Genomic DNA, 14849 nt, shown 5'->3' with positions numbered 1-14849 from the left:
AAATAAAAACATTACTTAAAATGCATATTTTGGCGGTCCATGAAATCAAAATATTTTAGGGGTTGAATCTGGTTCTGTGTGGTTAACGCTACGTAGCCGTGTTACCAGTTGTCATTCACCCTCTCCTGAGAGCCAGCATCTGTCCCGAAAACTTCCTTAATGATATGAAAATATTTCTATTTATTCAATGTTAAAAATTCATAAAAAAATAACGTGAAAATTCAAAAAATAATAATAAAGTGAATAATTTTAAATCTGAAAATGCGGAGTGAAGTGCAAAATCGACCACTTATTTGGTGCGTTATGTTTGCCGCTTTTTACAAGAGTAAGAAGAATTGGATTTTTGTCAATTTCTTTGACATTTAAAGTGAAAATACATCGATGTGTACATGGACAAAGTCAAGGGATTGGCTCAGTGCCAACTTTGTGCAATTCTCTGATGTTTTTCGAAGTGAAAATAGGTCGATGTGCACATGAATACCGAGTTTGTGCAATTCTTAAAAACGCGCCAAGCAGTGGGTGATTCTGCACTCTCTCCCAAATGCATACAATTCAACAGACGCAAGCAGCAGAATCAACGTAAGAGGAATGGTTGCAACTGTCAAATAAGCAAATAGGTTGAATCCGCTGGGTTACCAGGTTTGAACTATTTTCGCCATTTTGGTGGTGTTTACATTTACCAGGCTCTTTGCAGAAGTGCTTCCAATTTTATGCATGAAGAACCCCTTTTATGAGCAAATTACTAGTCTTATTGATCTTAAATATAACCATTAAGGATGTTTCAGTGTTGAGTTTCAATTAGTTCTGCACTTTTATAGACTAGCTAACAAAAGCTTTTATCAGAATTTTGTAATAACCTAAAACATTATCCGGGATTTGAATTCGGAATCCACTACCTCCCTAGATTTAATTCTGCACTACCTCCCACTGCCAAGATTAGTGTAATCATGTAACTAATAAAATTAATCATCATAGAAATGATAGGATTACTTGTCATCTAAAAAGTCTATATATCAGCATAGTGTATGTTTGGAAAAATAAAAAAAATAATAAGTATATGCATCATCTAATTTTATTAATACAGTTAAAAGTCGTAAATTCGGACACCCATAATCCGGAATGATCTATAATCCGGACCTCAAAGCTAAAATCTTTCTGCGCATGTGCCGCGTTGATGCATGCTCATAGGCGTTTTACGCGTGCGCGCAAGACATTTACGACTGCGCATATGCGTCTGCGCAAGCACAGAATACGTTTTTGCGTGCGCGTTTAATATATAACAGACGGTATAAGCTAAAATTATCTAATTATCTATTTCAGTTAATGTTGTTCCTATTTCAGTTAATTGCGTTCTTCCTTAATCTTCGAATTGGATCCGGCTTATTATTTTTTGCAGACTGTAGCAATTTTATAAAAGTAAGCTTGAACTTTCGATTATGTCAAATAGAATTTCCAATGCTGGAGCTCCCAAAGGATCTAGAAAACGAAAGTATGTTTTGATGTCCATCAAGCAAAAAACGAATTGCTGCAAAAAATGGATAAAGGTATATCCTTTGTTTATTTAACCGTTCCGAAATCTGTTTATCAATTACACGCTGCTCTGCGCCGGGGGGGGGGCATGGCGCGCGTGCAATGAACTGGAAGTTGATCTGTCAGAGATGAAATACTACATTTAGTAAGGAGTTATAAGCCAAATAAAATAAAAACATCTGCCCTGAAGATAAGGATAGTGCTGACAGGTCAACTTAATAAGCCGGATCCAATTCGAAGATTAAGGAACAATGCAGTCTGCAACATTAACTGAATTAGATAATTTTAGCTTAGCTTATACCGTCCATTATACATTAAACGCGCATGCGTAAACGTATTATGCACATGCGCACACGCGTATTCTCAGCCGTAAAGGTCTTACGTGCACGCGTAAGACCTTTGCATCGACGCGACGCATGCGCAGAAAGTTTGTAGCTTTGAGGTCCGGATTATGGGTGTCCGAATTAATGACTTATTGTAAATCTGAAAGAGGTGTGTAGATGCAATAGTCTCAAACTCAAGTTGCATGGTGGCCAAATGTACATTGTGCAAAATAAAAGAAAAGAAAAAGGGAGGAGAGGTACAATTCTATATCTTCCGTTCTACTGAGCCAAGGGTTTGGTAAATATTTATTAATATATCATTTTTTTTATTAAACTTATGTTTCTTCCTTTCACAATTCAAAATTTAGGTTCATTCCAAGTAAAATTCATCCATTTTTTAAGGATTTATTTTTAAAAATTCTATTTTTTAATAATTTTTATAAATTTTTCAAAGCATACCTGCAAAAAATTAGTTTTTTTTAATTCAAAATTTCCGAAGATATACCTGAATTCATATATTCACGCGTTTTGAAATTTGGCATTAGAATTATTTGGAAGTAGGAACGAAGTTACTTTTTTCTGCTCCCTGCACAATGGAAGGGAAATAAAAATAAGTTGCCATATATTAAGAAGTTCGCCAAGTGAATTAATTATTCTTGTCGCAAACTGAAAAAAATTTGCCAAAATAAATTTTGGAATTTCTCTGTAAATTTTGCACCAAGTTTTAATTTTTATATTTAGGCATAATTTGAGTCGTAGAATCGAAATATGGGGACAAATTGGTATATTATTTCAGGAAAAGTCTGATTTTGTGTCAAAATACCTATGTTAGTACAATGCCATACTTAAATTTAATATATATCTTAAGTCGCGCTTTCAAGACATGAAAAACACAATTTGAATTTCGTCAATCAGCCGAGTAGAACGGGAGATACAGAATTATCCCCCCTTTTTTTTTGCGCAGTGTATAATCTGAAAACACCTAACAAGCCAGTTTTTTTTTAAACCAAATTGACCATTTTTTTAATCAAAACAATTTTTAAACTAAATTTTTAACATTAAATATATATGAATCATTATGAACAATAATGATAATAATAATGATTCAAAGCAAAAAATTCCGATATATATTTATTTTCTGTTTAAATCTAAAGGTTGGGATCTGCAAGAAATTTCTATTGGTTACACTCATAGTTCAGATTAATTTATTGGTTGCTAAAATTACATTGCTTCATATTTATTTCAAAAAATTCTGAAGCGTAAGTAACTTAAAATAAAAATAAATAAATTATGGAAACATTCCAAGTGGAACAAAACTTAAATAATGATAGCCTGTTATCTTTTATTTTCTTTGATGCCTACAGAAAGATTACATATATTTATTTGTTTACATATATTTGTTTGTAAATAATTACAGTCAAAAGTCGTTAATCCGGACTCGCCGGGACTTTGGTGATTCCGGATTATCGATTTTTCGGGATAGATCATCAGTTTAAATCTGGTAAGATGGCATGCAGAAACTACAAAATTAAAAATATGAAACCGTAATTTATGAAATAAAGAACAATTATGATCTAAAGGGTATCAAAATTTACAAAAAGAAAAAGCTTAATATTTATTTGTTTACTTTATTAAACATTTCTTTCAATGTAAGTTGTTTAAGTTGCTTCATTTCACGTGATGATACTTTCTCTTTAATTCTATTAAACAGATATAATTTCTTATTTAGTTACAAAGTTCCGCTGTTCAAGTCCTATAATTGCTGTGTTGAGAATACCGATTAATTTGTCAATCGAAATTTTTTCGTTTTCAATAACCTCTGTGTCACTTTCTTCACTATCGGAAGCGAATTATAATGACGAGGAACTTGATTTAAATCATATCAAAGACGGAGTACATCGAGATGAAATACTACATTTAGTAACGAGTTATAAGCCAAATAAAATAAAAGCATCTGCCCTGAAGATAAGGATAGTGCTGACAGATCAACTTCCAATTCATTGCATGCCGCAGCGTTTCCCCCCCTCGCCGCAGAGCAGCGTGAAATTGATAAACTGATTTCGGATCTAGAAACATACTATCTCTTTGTAGATCCTTTACATATTAATAAATATATATCAGAAATTCTATTTGACATAATCGAAAGTTCAAGCTTACTTTTATAAAATTGCACTAACAGTCTGCAAAAAATAGTAAGCCAGATCCAATTCGAAGATTAAAGGCCAGTTTACATCTGTCAAAGCAGCTCATATCCGGACGTTTCGACCCGAGTGAACAGACCTGTACTCTGATAGATTGTTTACACCAATCAGAGTGGACTGACAACTCGCCTCCGTTTGTTTACGAAATGGATACCGACGTGGCAGCTGCAGGAAAGAATATGCATAGAACATACATAGATTTTCTTTGGCTGCAGTGCTTGAAGTCTGCAAAGCAGTTTCAAACAAATTAATTTCTGCTCTTGGGATGGGGAAAAAAAAAGGAAGAAAAGGAAATGGGTACGTGACTGGGTCATATTTTATAAAACTTTAACAGTTATTAAATGAATTAGGAGTATCAAATGAACTATTAAATGAATTTCGGACGAGAATGACCAAAGTTATAAAAACATTATTGTATATCAGATACAAGAATTTAAAAGAAACTCAGTTTGAAAGAATTATTTAGTCAAGTGTGATTATTGAAATTTTAATCAACAAAGTTTTTCTATTATATACAGCTGTTTATTTACACCTAATTAATCATTTACAAAATAATGTAAAAGTAATAATGTGTTTTATTATTTATTAATAGAAAGAATATATTTATTCATTCAGAATCCACAGAATCAGTAGCTCTCTGTGCATGTAATTAATTATGCAGAGTTCTGACTGGAACTGTGTTATTTCTAGAGAAGAATGCAAAATTAACACATGGAATATTTATTCAAAGCTACCATTAACACGACAGAAGCACAACTGCATAATATCTACCTAATTATTCAGAAAATCTCAAATAAATAAGAAGTAGCAAAAAACTTGGGAGCATTACATATATTACCACAGGTAAAAGAATGTATATATTATGACATAGTTCTAACAGGAAGATATTTATCGCAAATTGTTACTTTTGGATCCTAATGAAATTGTGTTTCTGGACAACACACAAAGTGATATCAACAAAATTAATAATGGATAAATATAGTGATTATACTTTACTTTTAAAATGCTAAAACGGATAGTTTAAGAAGATTAGAATTCATCTAGCATAATTTGTATAAACCTTAATACACCTTCAGTACTTGCACTCACACATCCAAGCTGAATTGTAACGAATTATAGCTCAGAATGTTTTTATACAAAGCAAGAAATTTAAATATCCCCAATAAAACAGATCTACATATTTTTCATAATTCCATTTTTATTTTTTATAATATCATATATTTATTGCATCCTCCTGTTGGGATCCTTGTAGAAAAATGAATATAAGTTCACATAATTATAGAAGTATGCAACTTATTAATGAAGCAGTGATGTGTTCTCTAAAACACTTCATAAGATGCGTATGCATTAAAAAATACCAGGGTTAATCTCGGCATTATAGAACTCACTGTCACGACATCCCTGCGAACGCTGCTCGGATAGATTTTTCAACAGGTTCAAAGTAGAAACGGAAGCGCTGACTCATCTCCCCTACGTTTCTACTCCGTCGAAGTGAGCGTTTACATTGTCAAAGTAATCATAACGAGCGACTCGCTCCGAGCCGCTCTGACAGGTGTAAACTGACCTTAAGGAACAACGTAATCTGCAACATTAACTGAATTAGATAATTTTAGCTTAGCTTATACCGTCCATTATACATTAAACGCGCATGCGTAAATGTATTATGCGCGTTCACACACGCATATTCGCAGCCGTAAAGGTGAACGCGACGCATGCGTACCCATTTTTAGAAATTTTTTAGCTTTGAGGTCTGGATTATGGATGTCCGAATTAACGACTTTTGACTGTATAAAGGGTTTTATTTCTTACTTGAGCTTTCAGTTGAAAGTTTGTAACCTCGAGGAAAGTTTCTAGAAACCATTTTTGTCATGAATTATTGATCAAATTTTTCCCCCTTAGACATAATATTTTTCAACAGCGGAAAAAAATACTTTTTGCATATAAATGTATTCTTAAACAAAGCGGTTATTCTTATTGCAGAATGTTGTAATTGAGAGTCTTTATTGACAAGTGTGAAAAAAGGTTAATCAAACCTATATCTTCAGCTCTCTGAATAAAATTTATACCATAGTGTAAATTAATTAGCTCAGTATTAGGTTGCAATCCTATTTCTTATTTCAAGGATACTGGTAAAATTAGTGAAACTATATAATGTGCTGTAAAAAGTTTATTGTTAATGCTTTTATATATATATTGGAATTGGATAATATAAGCCTCTTCAATTTCTTCAATGATAATTATTAAATCAGTTTATCCAAGAGTAATTTTGAAAAGATAGGTAGTGCCTGTGGTGCTTTTTGGGGCATGGCAAGTGAAGATCAGTTGGCCATCACATGGCATAGATCAATTGGTGATGATCAGTGCCATGTGTGTCTGTTTGCCATCTTATAACTCCAAATTTTGGCTCTTGATATTTCTAGGTATGGCCTTGTTTAGGCCTTCCCATTCAAAACAGAAGTTTCAATTTATAAATAGAGTATTGTACATAAATAATAGTTTTAAATAAAAGTAACACCCCCCCCCCCAAATTAAATCCTAGCCACAGCCACGTTTCAGGATAGGATATCTATAACATGCTCTTGTATAATGTATTAATTATAGAAATCAAAATGTATAGGTATAGAATTCTTGATATTAAATTTTAAAGAATAATTACATATTTCATTTGGAAACACACATATTGTTCAGGCTCTTCCTTCTGTTTAGTTTGTATGATTTTACTTGTATTTTTTATATAATTTTCCCCGTTTGCCTTCAAATGCAAAATCAACTTTTGTCATCATATATGAATGAAAATTTACTCTGTGTATTGTATCACAATTCAAAAGTTGGAGTACCGAAAGTGATACTTGTAATCTTTGCCCTACCTTTCAGAGAAGTCAGTGGTGACTCCTTCTATCTTTGCTGCAGCTTCTTTCTACACAATCAAGAGTTCGACCTGTCATTGAGGATCTCTCCCTCTCTGATATGTGTCCCCAAGCAATGCAGAATTTTGAAATCCCGCCTTGGGAAAGTACCCAAATCCAATTTCTTGATGTTTTCAAACATCATGTGAAGATAAGTACTAATGAGATAAAATTGTAATTTAGTTTGAAAACTAAATATACGCTGTGAAAGGTCAGATGTTATTTTATTTTTCCCCTACAATTGCAAATTCAGTGTTTGCAAATGGTCCATAACATCAGTCAAAAACACTAAGTCTTGTAACCACTCGTCATCGTCTAATTCTAAATAGATTATTTTCTTTTCTTTTAGAAATGCAGTTATCGGATCAAACAAATTTACAAATCGATTTAATATGTGTTAGCTAGATAACCATCTAACAATGGAAGAGAAATTAGGGCATTTGGAAGATCATCTCTTAAAAGCCCAATAAGACCGATTTTTTTAACCCTGCACTGCCGGAGCTCCACCAGTTGCAATGCTTACAAGTTTATTAAGAGGCACATCAAAAGTTTTCATTATGGAAGCTTATAACGTTGCGCGCCTACAACTTGCACGCAACTAAGGGTGACTGTGAAAGCTTGTATAAACCACAGAGTCTTGTAAAGGGTTTAAGTCCCTTTTTATTCAACGTAATAAATTACAATTGCGTCCTCTTGACGCTTACAAACTGTGCCCACTTGGCAGTCAAAATAAAAATAATAACCTGAAAAGAAAATAAAGACAAGATTCTAACTACGAGGCTCTCTAAAATAACTAACTCACCGTGTTTTACAATACCGCAGCTAATTCAGCAGACTTGAAGCTCACTGGAACAATTGCAACTACTTCCCGCCAAGCACATAGGCCGCAACGCGGGGTTCTTCAATTCTCGATTTCTACCTCCGCGCTCGCTAAGTAAGAATAACTCTCTCACCGAACTCGTTTCCTTCTATTTAAATCAGAATACTTCCGCTGATAATTTGAATCCTTGCGCGTTCTACTCAAATTTACATATTCTGGCATTGGCAGTTCCAGGGGAAAGTAAGGCTTGACAGGAAAGATAGTTTAAACTTAAAATAAATGTTAGTTAAAATAAATATAAACCCTACAAGCTAATGCATTTTTAATATTGACACCGTGAGTTGACTATTGAAGTGCTAAATCTAATAATTTCTCTTTAACATCAGGTGAAACAAAACGTATGAAAACTGTCAATTGTGTAAGATACATGATATTGTTGATTCATCAAGGGCTAAGCTGAATGTGATACAGTTCTTCAAATAATTTTTTAATTATATTAATTGCAGTTATGTGTCATTCAGTTGTGTGTTCCGAGATGGGAATTTGCGAAACAACTTTGTGCAGTGCTGCATTATTTTGATCTAAAACTTTAAATACATCTTCTAAGTTTTTTTTAATAAACTCTCCCTCTCCATATGGGTGTTTTGCACAAGCAATATTTTAGGCGATAATAAAACTGGCTTCAGCCATATTATTAGCTTAATTGCTAAAGGTCATCAAACTTGACTGTTGTGTATTTAAATTTGATTTTAAAGAAGCAAGTTTATCCAATCTTAATTTGGAATTTGGTGGATAGTAATTAGAAAACTGAGGATGATTGGTTTCATAATGTCAATGTGAATTGCTAACTTTATAATTTTTTACCGTAGAATTATAAATAACAAATGTGTTTCCATTATTGTCAATAAAAAAGAAATTCTACTCACACTCATTATTAAACTTCTGTTTTCTTGCTCGTATTTTCTTTTTTTATTTTCGTTCTCTGTTGTCATATTTTAAAAAGAACTGGAAATAAATAAAGAAATTTAGAAAATACAAGTTTTTTGTTATTAAAACAGTAACAATGCATGTTGCATACTACGAAACAAATTTATAGTTAACTTACCAAAAATTTCAGATTATAAATTATATCCATAGCAAGAGTGATACAAATTGTTTCCTCCAGAGCACAGTGTCAACTGTCTGTCCATTGTAATGAAAGTTTACAAATTCAAAATCCATCTGGAGTCTGTCGATTACGTAGATCGTCATTCATCGAGAAGCAATCGGCCGGACAAGGCCTTGACTCCCATATGTTTCTAATAATTCATGAGGCATTCGAAGGGGAAGAAAATCCGATGAACGGAATTGTTACACCACTGTTTATGTTCGTTCGTGCAGTTTTCGATGAGTCATATTCTCAACTTGGACGAAATGAAATTTCTTACAACATTTCACTTAGTCTTTCATATTTGTTGTCAGTATTTTGAAACACATACGGAACGATAATATTTTTAAAAATATAATAACACAAAAATGAAAAAAAAAAACTCGGGTACATTTATCAAGAGCCACAAATAATCCTTCAAAGAACGCAGGTTGGCCACCCCTGTTATATAAGGTTAAGTCAAAATGAATGCCCCAGTTTAATGGGTGTACTATGCAAAATGTAATAAATGTATTCATTAAAAATGTCCATAGATGCAGAGGTAATATAAGCAAGTTTTGAATGTACTCCTTATAAATGTTTGATATGTGCACCTTTTTGTTATACGTCGTACATCAAGCATGAAATGTAATTCTTGCCAAACTTCATGCAGCATGTCTGTCTATCAATGCTAGCAATAGAAGCTGTGATGCTGACTTTCAAATCAGTCATGGTTGTTGGACCTTGAGGCACATACACGCGATCATTTACAATCCCCCTTAGGAAAAATCGCATGAGGGTAGATCTGGAGATTATAGTGGCCAAGGCAAGAGTACATTGTTTGCAGTAGATATGCCGTTGTGGTAACGTGTTACTGAGTTGGTTCTGCGTTTCAGTCATAAAATGTGGTAGTACACCATCCTGCTACAGAATACAGGTTGGCATATCTTCTTTTAGCTGTGGCAGAAGCCATAATTTGATCGTATTAAGGTACACTCCTCCTGTCACGTTGGTTTCGGGGAAAAAAGAACAGACCGTAGATAGTTTCATGGGATATTGCACAAAACATGTTAACCATAGGGAAAATCATGTTGGTATTGCACTGGCACATGTGGATGTTCAGTACCCCAGATTCTCATGTTATCCTTATTTACTAATCCAAAAATGAGAAAAGTTGATTCATCACTAAACCTCTTCAAAAATTCGTCATACTCCATGCGTGTCAAAAGTGTCTCAAAGAGAGAGAATGAATATGGCAGATCTTCGGATTTCATATGTTGCACCAACTGCAAATGATACAGTTTCATTTGCAAATGCCTGCTAAGAACTCTCCACACAGTTTTCTCGGCTACTCCTGGTTCTCATCCAGCTTAATATGTCGGTTTTTGAGGGCTTATCACTACTTGATTTTCCTTCACAAATGCAGCCTGTCTCTTGTCACCAATTTTGCATGCCAGTGATGAATTGATCTTATGATATGGCACTTTCTGTCTGTATTTTGTTCAGAACTGTCACTGAAGAATGACAGTAGACTTGCTAACATGAGACTCAAGCATACAAATCATTTTTTCACTTGTGTCACCATTTTATGAAGGCATTGTTTTTCTCCCTCATTTTGTTTTTGCAGAAAAGCTGATGATGATCGGACTTCCAGCGCCATATATTGGCATTTGTTCCAAAACTTTATTATGTCTGCATTATACGTACATTTTTAATGAATATGCTTATTACATTTTGTGTAGTACACCTGTGAAATTGGGGCATTCACTTACCCTGTATTTTTTATTTCATCTTTAAGTTTTCATTGTTATAATTTATATTCCAGTATTATATACAGTCAAAAGTTGTTAATCCGGACCTCAAAGCTACAAACTTTCTGCGCATGCGTCACGTTGACGCATAGGCATTTAGGCATGCACGTAAGACCTTTACGGCTGCGCATATACGTGTGCACATGAGCATAATACGTTTACGCAAGCGTGTTTAATGTATGACGGACGGTATAAGCTAAAATTATCTAATTATCTATTTCAGTTAATTTTGCAGACTGCGTTGTTCCTTAATCTTCGAATTGGATCCGGCTTATTATTTTTTGCAGACTGTTAGAGCAATTTTATAAAAGTAAGCTTGAACTTTCAATTATGCCAAATAGAATTTCCGATGCTGGAGCTCCCAAAGGATCTATCTACAAAGCGAAAATATTTTTCGATGTCCATCCAATAAAAAGTGGAATTGCTCCAAAAAATGGATAAAGGCATATCCTTTGTTTCTCTAACCATTCTGAAATCTGTTTATCAATTTCATGCTGCTCTGCGTCAGGGGAAGGGGGGTGACCCCACGGCGCGCAAAGAATTGGAAGTTGATCTGTCAGCACTATCCTTATCTTCAGGGAAGATGTTTTTATTTTATTTGGCTTATAATTTCTTACTAAATGTAGTATTTCATCTCGATGTACTCTGTCTTTGATATGATTTAAATCAAATTCCTCGTCATTATAATTCACTTCCGATAGTGAAGAAAGTGACACAGAGGTTATTGAAAACGAAAAAATTTCGATTGACAAGTTAGTCGGTATTCTCGGCACAGCAATTATAGGACTTGAACAGCGGAACTTTGTAACTGAACAAGAAATTATGTCTGTTTATAGAATTAAAGAGAAAGTATTATTGCATAAAACAAAGCAACTTAACTTACATTGAAAGAAATGTTTAATAAAGTAAACAAATAAATATTAAGCTTTTTTTTTTTGTAAATTTTGGTACCCTTTAGATCATAATTGTTCTTTATTTCATAAATTACGGTTTCATATTTTAAATTTTATAATTTCTGCATGCCATCTTGCCAGATTTAAACTGATCATCTGTAATCCGGAAAAATCGATAATCCGGAATCGCCGAAGACTCGACGAGTCCGGATTAACGACTTTTGACTGTATTTGCAGATGAATTCATTTAACTCAGTAGGAAAACTGATAAAACTAGTCTTTTGTGGCCATAAAACACCTTGGCAACCTCTACAGAAAAGGCTCGACCTGGTGTCAAAGATTCGAAAGCAAGACTAATAATTTTAGCATTCACAAATGCTGCAGGAACACGCAAGCGGGAACTTTTCATAATTGGAAAAATACATGACCTCAACCATTGAAAGGAGTTAAGATTTTACTTTTTATATAACGTGCAAATAATACAGCATGGTTAACACAAGTGTTAATGAATGATTGGTTTGAAAATCATCTCATACCCAAGGCTCAGCAATATTTGAATTCGGTTAGTTTACCTAATGACGCAAAAATTGCCCTGAATGTATAGATGACTGTTCAGCTCACACTTCTAATAAGTTTTAATGAAAGATAATGTATCCATATTATTCTTTTCTTCAAACTGTTTGTCCATCATCGAGCCTATGGATATCAGAATAGTGCACATGCTGAAAGGCAAATATAAAGTAGCATTTTTCAAATCCATGCTAAATTTCTTGAATAATGGCAAGACTATGCAAGAATTAAAAAAATATTTTACCATAAAATCTGTTGTATGGAGCATCGCAAGACCACCTGAGGATGTATCTCCAAATACTTTCAAAAGTTCTTGGCATAATTTATGGCCAGCTACCAAATTTCATGGTAGGATGATGAAGATAATAACCACGGATTTTAAGGTTTTCAGATATCGCAAACCAGAAGTGAAATTTTCCAAGTAAATGTAGCAAAGAAATGTAGTGAAGCGATAATCAATGAAGATGATATAACAGAAATTTTTTATTGCAATGAAACCCCAAGCATCAATCAAGTAATGGACGAAAAATCTGTAATATGGTTCTAGGTCCAGAAAATACGGCTACTGATAGTGAAGAAAGTGTCAGAGAAGTTATTGAATACAAACAAATTTCGATTGACAACTTAGAATGCTTGACACAGCAACTACAGGACTTGAACTATGGAACTTTGTAACTGAACAAGAAATTATGTCTGTCTGTAGAATTAAAGTGAAAATATTAGTACAAAAAAATGAAGCAACTTAAACAACTTAAATGGAAAGAAATGTTTAATAAAGTAAACAAATAAATATTAAGCTTTTTTGTAATTTTTGATATCCTTTAGATCATAAATGCTTCATTATTTCATAAATCATGATTTAATATTTTAAATTTTATAATTTCAACATGTCATCTTACTAGATTTAAACTAATGATCTAATATCCGGAAAAATCCCAAATCCGGAATTCCCAAATCCCGAAGAGTCCGGATCTCGGACTTTGTACTGTATTCAGTTCTGGGGCATTCATCAGTATCTGTTCTATTTTTATGCACTCTATGGCAACAATTTGGAACTGGCACTTATCATTTTTAATATGACAAACTCACCTCTTTGTAAAGTTATTTGAAGAAATTTTGTTTGTGATATCTTTGATAATATTTTTATAGATGAGGCTTTTATTTATCATAAAATTGTTTACAAATGCATATACATGTATAGCATTACATAACATTTCTGAACTAATATACGGTGATGTTTTTAGTAATATGCATATATATAAACTTTGTACATACATATTTTATAAAATAACTAATAGTATCTTTAACTAATAATGACAAATGAGTAATTGTTACTTATTAAATCATTTATCTTAAACCAGTGTTTCTATAACTGATCCTATTTTATAAACTGAAACTTCAGTTCCGGAGGGGGGTTGTAGCCCCTTCAGCTACCCTATATGGCCGTGGGTTCAGTCTGTTGCATAAGATGGTAGTCACATCTGTATTTTTGTTAAAATTTTGAAAAGAACAAGAGGCTGTTGAATTATAAAGTAACTGCTTCATGTCATTTTGTATTAAATACATATTCAAAATATGTAGTTCTATAACAAGCAAATAATCATCAGCAAAGATCAGTGCAGTGTTGTTTTAATGGTCATACTGTGCTGTAAGTATAAAAATAGTAGTACATGGTGGTGGTAAGCATAAATTAAAAAATTTTTAATTTTCATATTTGACTAGTAGTAGTGAGTTGTCTTAGTTGGGCTGTCTTAAGTCGAGGGCTTTTGTTATTTTGTATAGATGTTTCATATACTTTTTGTATATTTCTTTACAGATTTGCTGTTTATGAATTTTCTTTCATGTTGATATAATAATCAGTCTCTCAAGTAATTGCTGTACTTCAAGTATGCATCTTTATTGGATAAATATGTCAGTTTTACAAGTGATTAATTATATTTACATTTCTAATCACATTTATTAATAGTACTTGCATATTTTAATAATTACATTATTTCATTAGTTCCATAGTTCCTTTTGAATCTAAATTAGTTTGAAAATTATATGAATTGCTTTAAGGTAAAACAGTGGTCTCAAACTCAAATTGCACAGAGCCGCGTGCACGGGAAGATTTTTTTTGGACAAAATTTCAAATAAATATCTAAAGTTTAACTCTCTCCTTCCCATATAAAAAGTTCTGTAATGTAAAAAATAAAAGTTCTATAAAATGTATAATTCTAAGATACCTGGTATAAAAAAAGGGTCATGTCTTAAATTTTTTTTTTTTTTTTCTAAATTTTATAGCACTTAACAATCAATTGCTTTCTTTTTTCCCTCCCTTTTCCATTTGGTTCATTTACAAAATGTTCAATTTCCAGTGTCCTTAATAGCTTTGGAAACAATATAAAATGTGATAGTTTCATAAAATCAAACTTTAAATGCCAAATTGTAATATTAAGTTGCAAATATTGATGGCATGGAAATATGATTATCAATCTCAAATATTGATTTAGAAGGAAATAATAAGTAACAGATCAGTTTTTCATTGTTGATGGTACTGAAGAGTTATGATGTTCTTTGAAATCTAATAAATTTTGTAATTTGAAAGAACTATTTAAATGTTGTATTATATAGAAATTTACTTTTTTTACATAATAAATATTTAAAAGAAAGTAAAGCCAGTTTTGTAC

The 14849-nt window shown here is 32.7% G+C and overlaps 1 protein-coding gene across 7 annotated transcripts in view; it reads left to right on the top strand.

Moving 5' to 3' along the window:
* Positions 1 to 14849, top strand: part of LOC118188735 (uncharacterized) — a 75657-nt gene that overhangs the window by 44746 nt on the left and 16062 nt on the right. The window lies entirely within an intron of this gene.

The sequence above is a fragment of the Stegodyphus dumicola genome, chromosome 9 (genome assembly GCF_044657685.1).
Source record: "Stegodyphus dumicola isolate Sdum_Otavi_A_Nest chromosome 9, ASM4465768v1".
NCBI lineage: Eukaryota > Metazoa > Arthropoda > Arachnida > Araneae > Eresidae > Stegodyphus > Stegodyphus dumicola.
The sequence above is the reverse complement of the archived record's forward strand: the minus strand, read 5'-3'. Positions and strand labels throughout refer to the sequence as shown.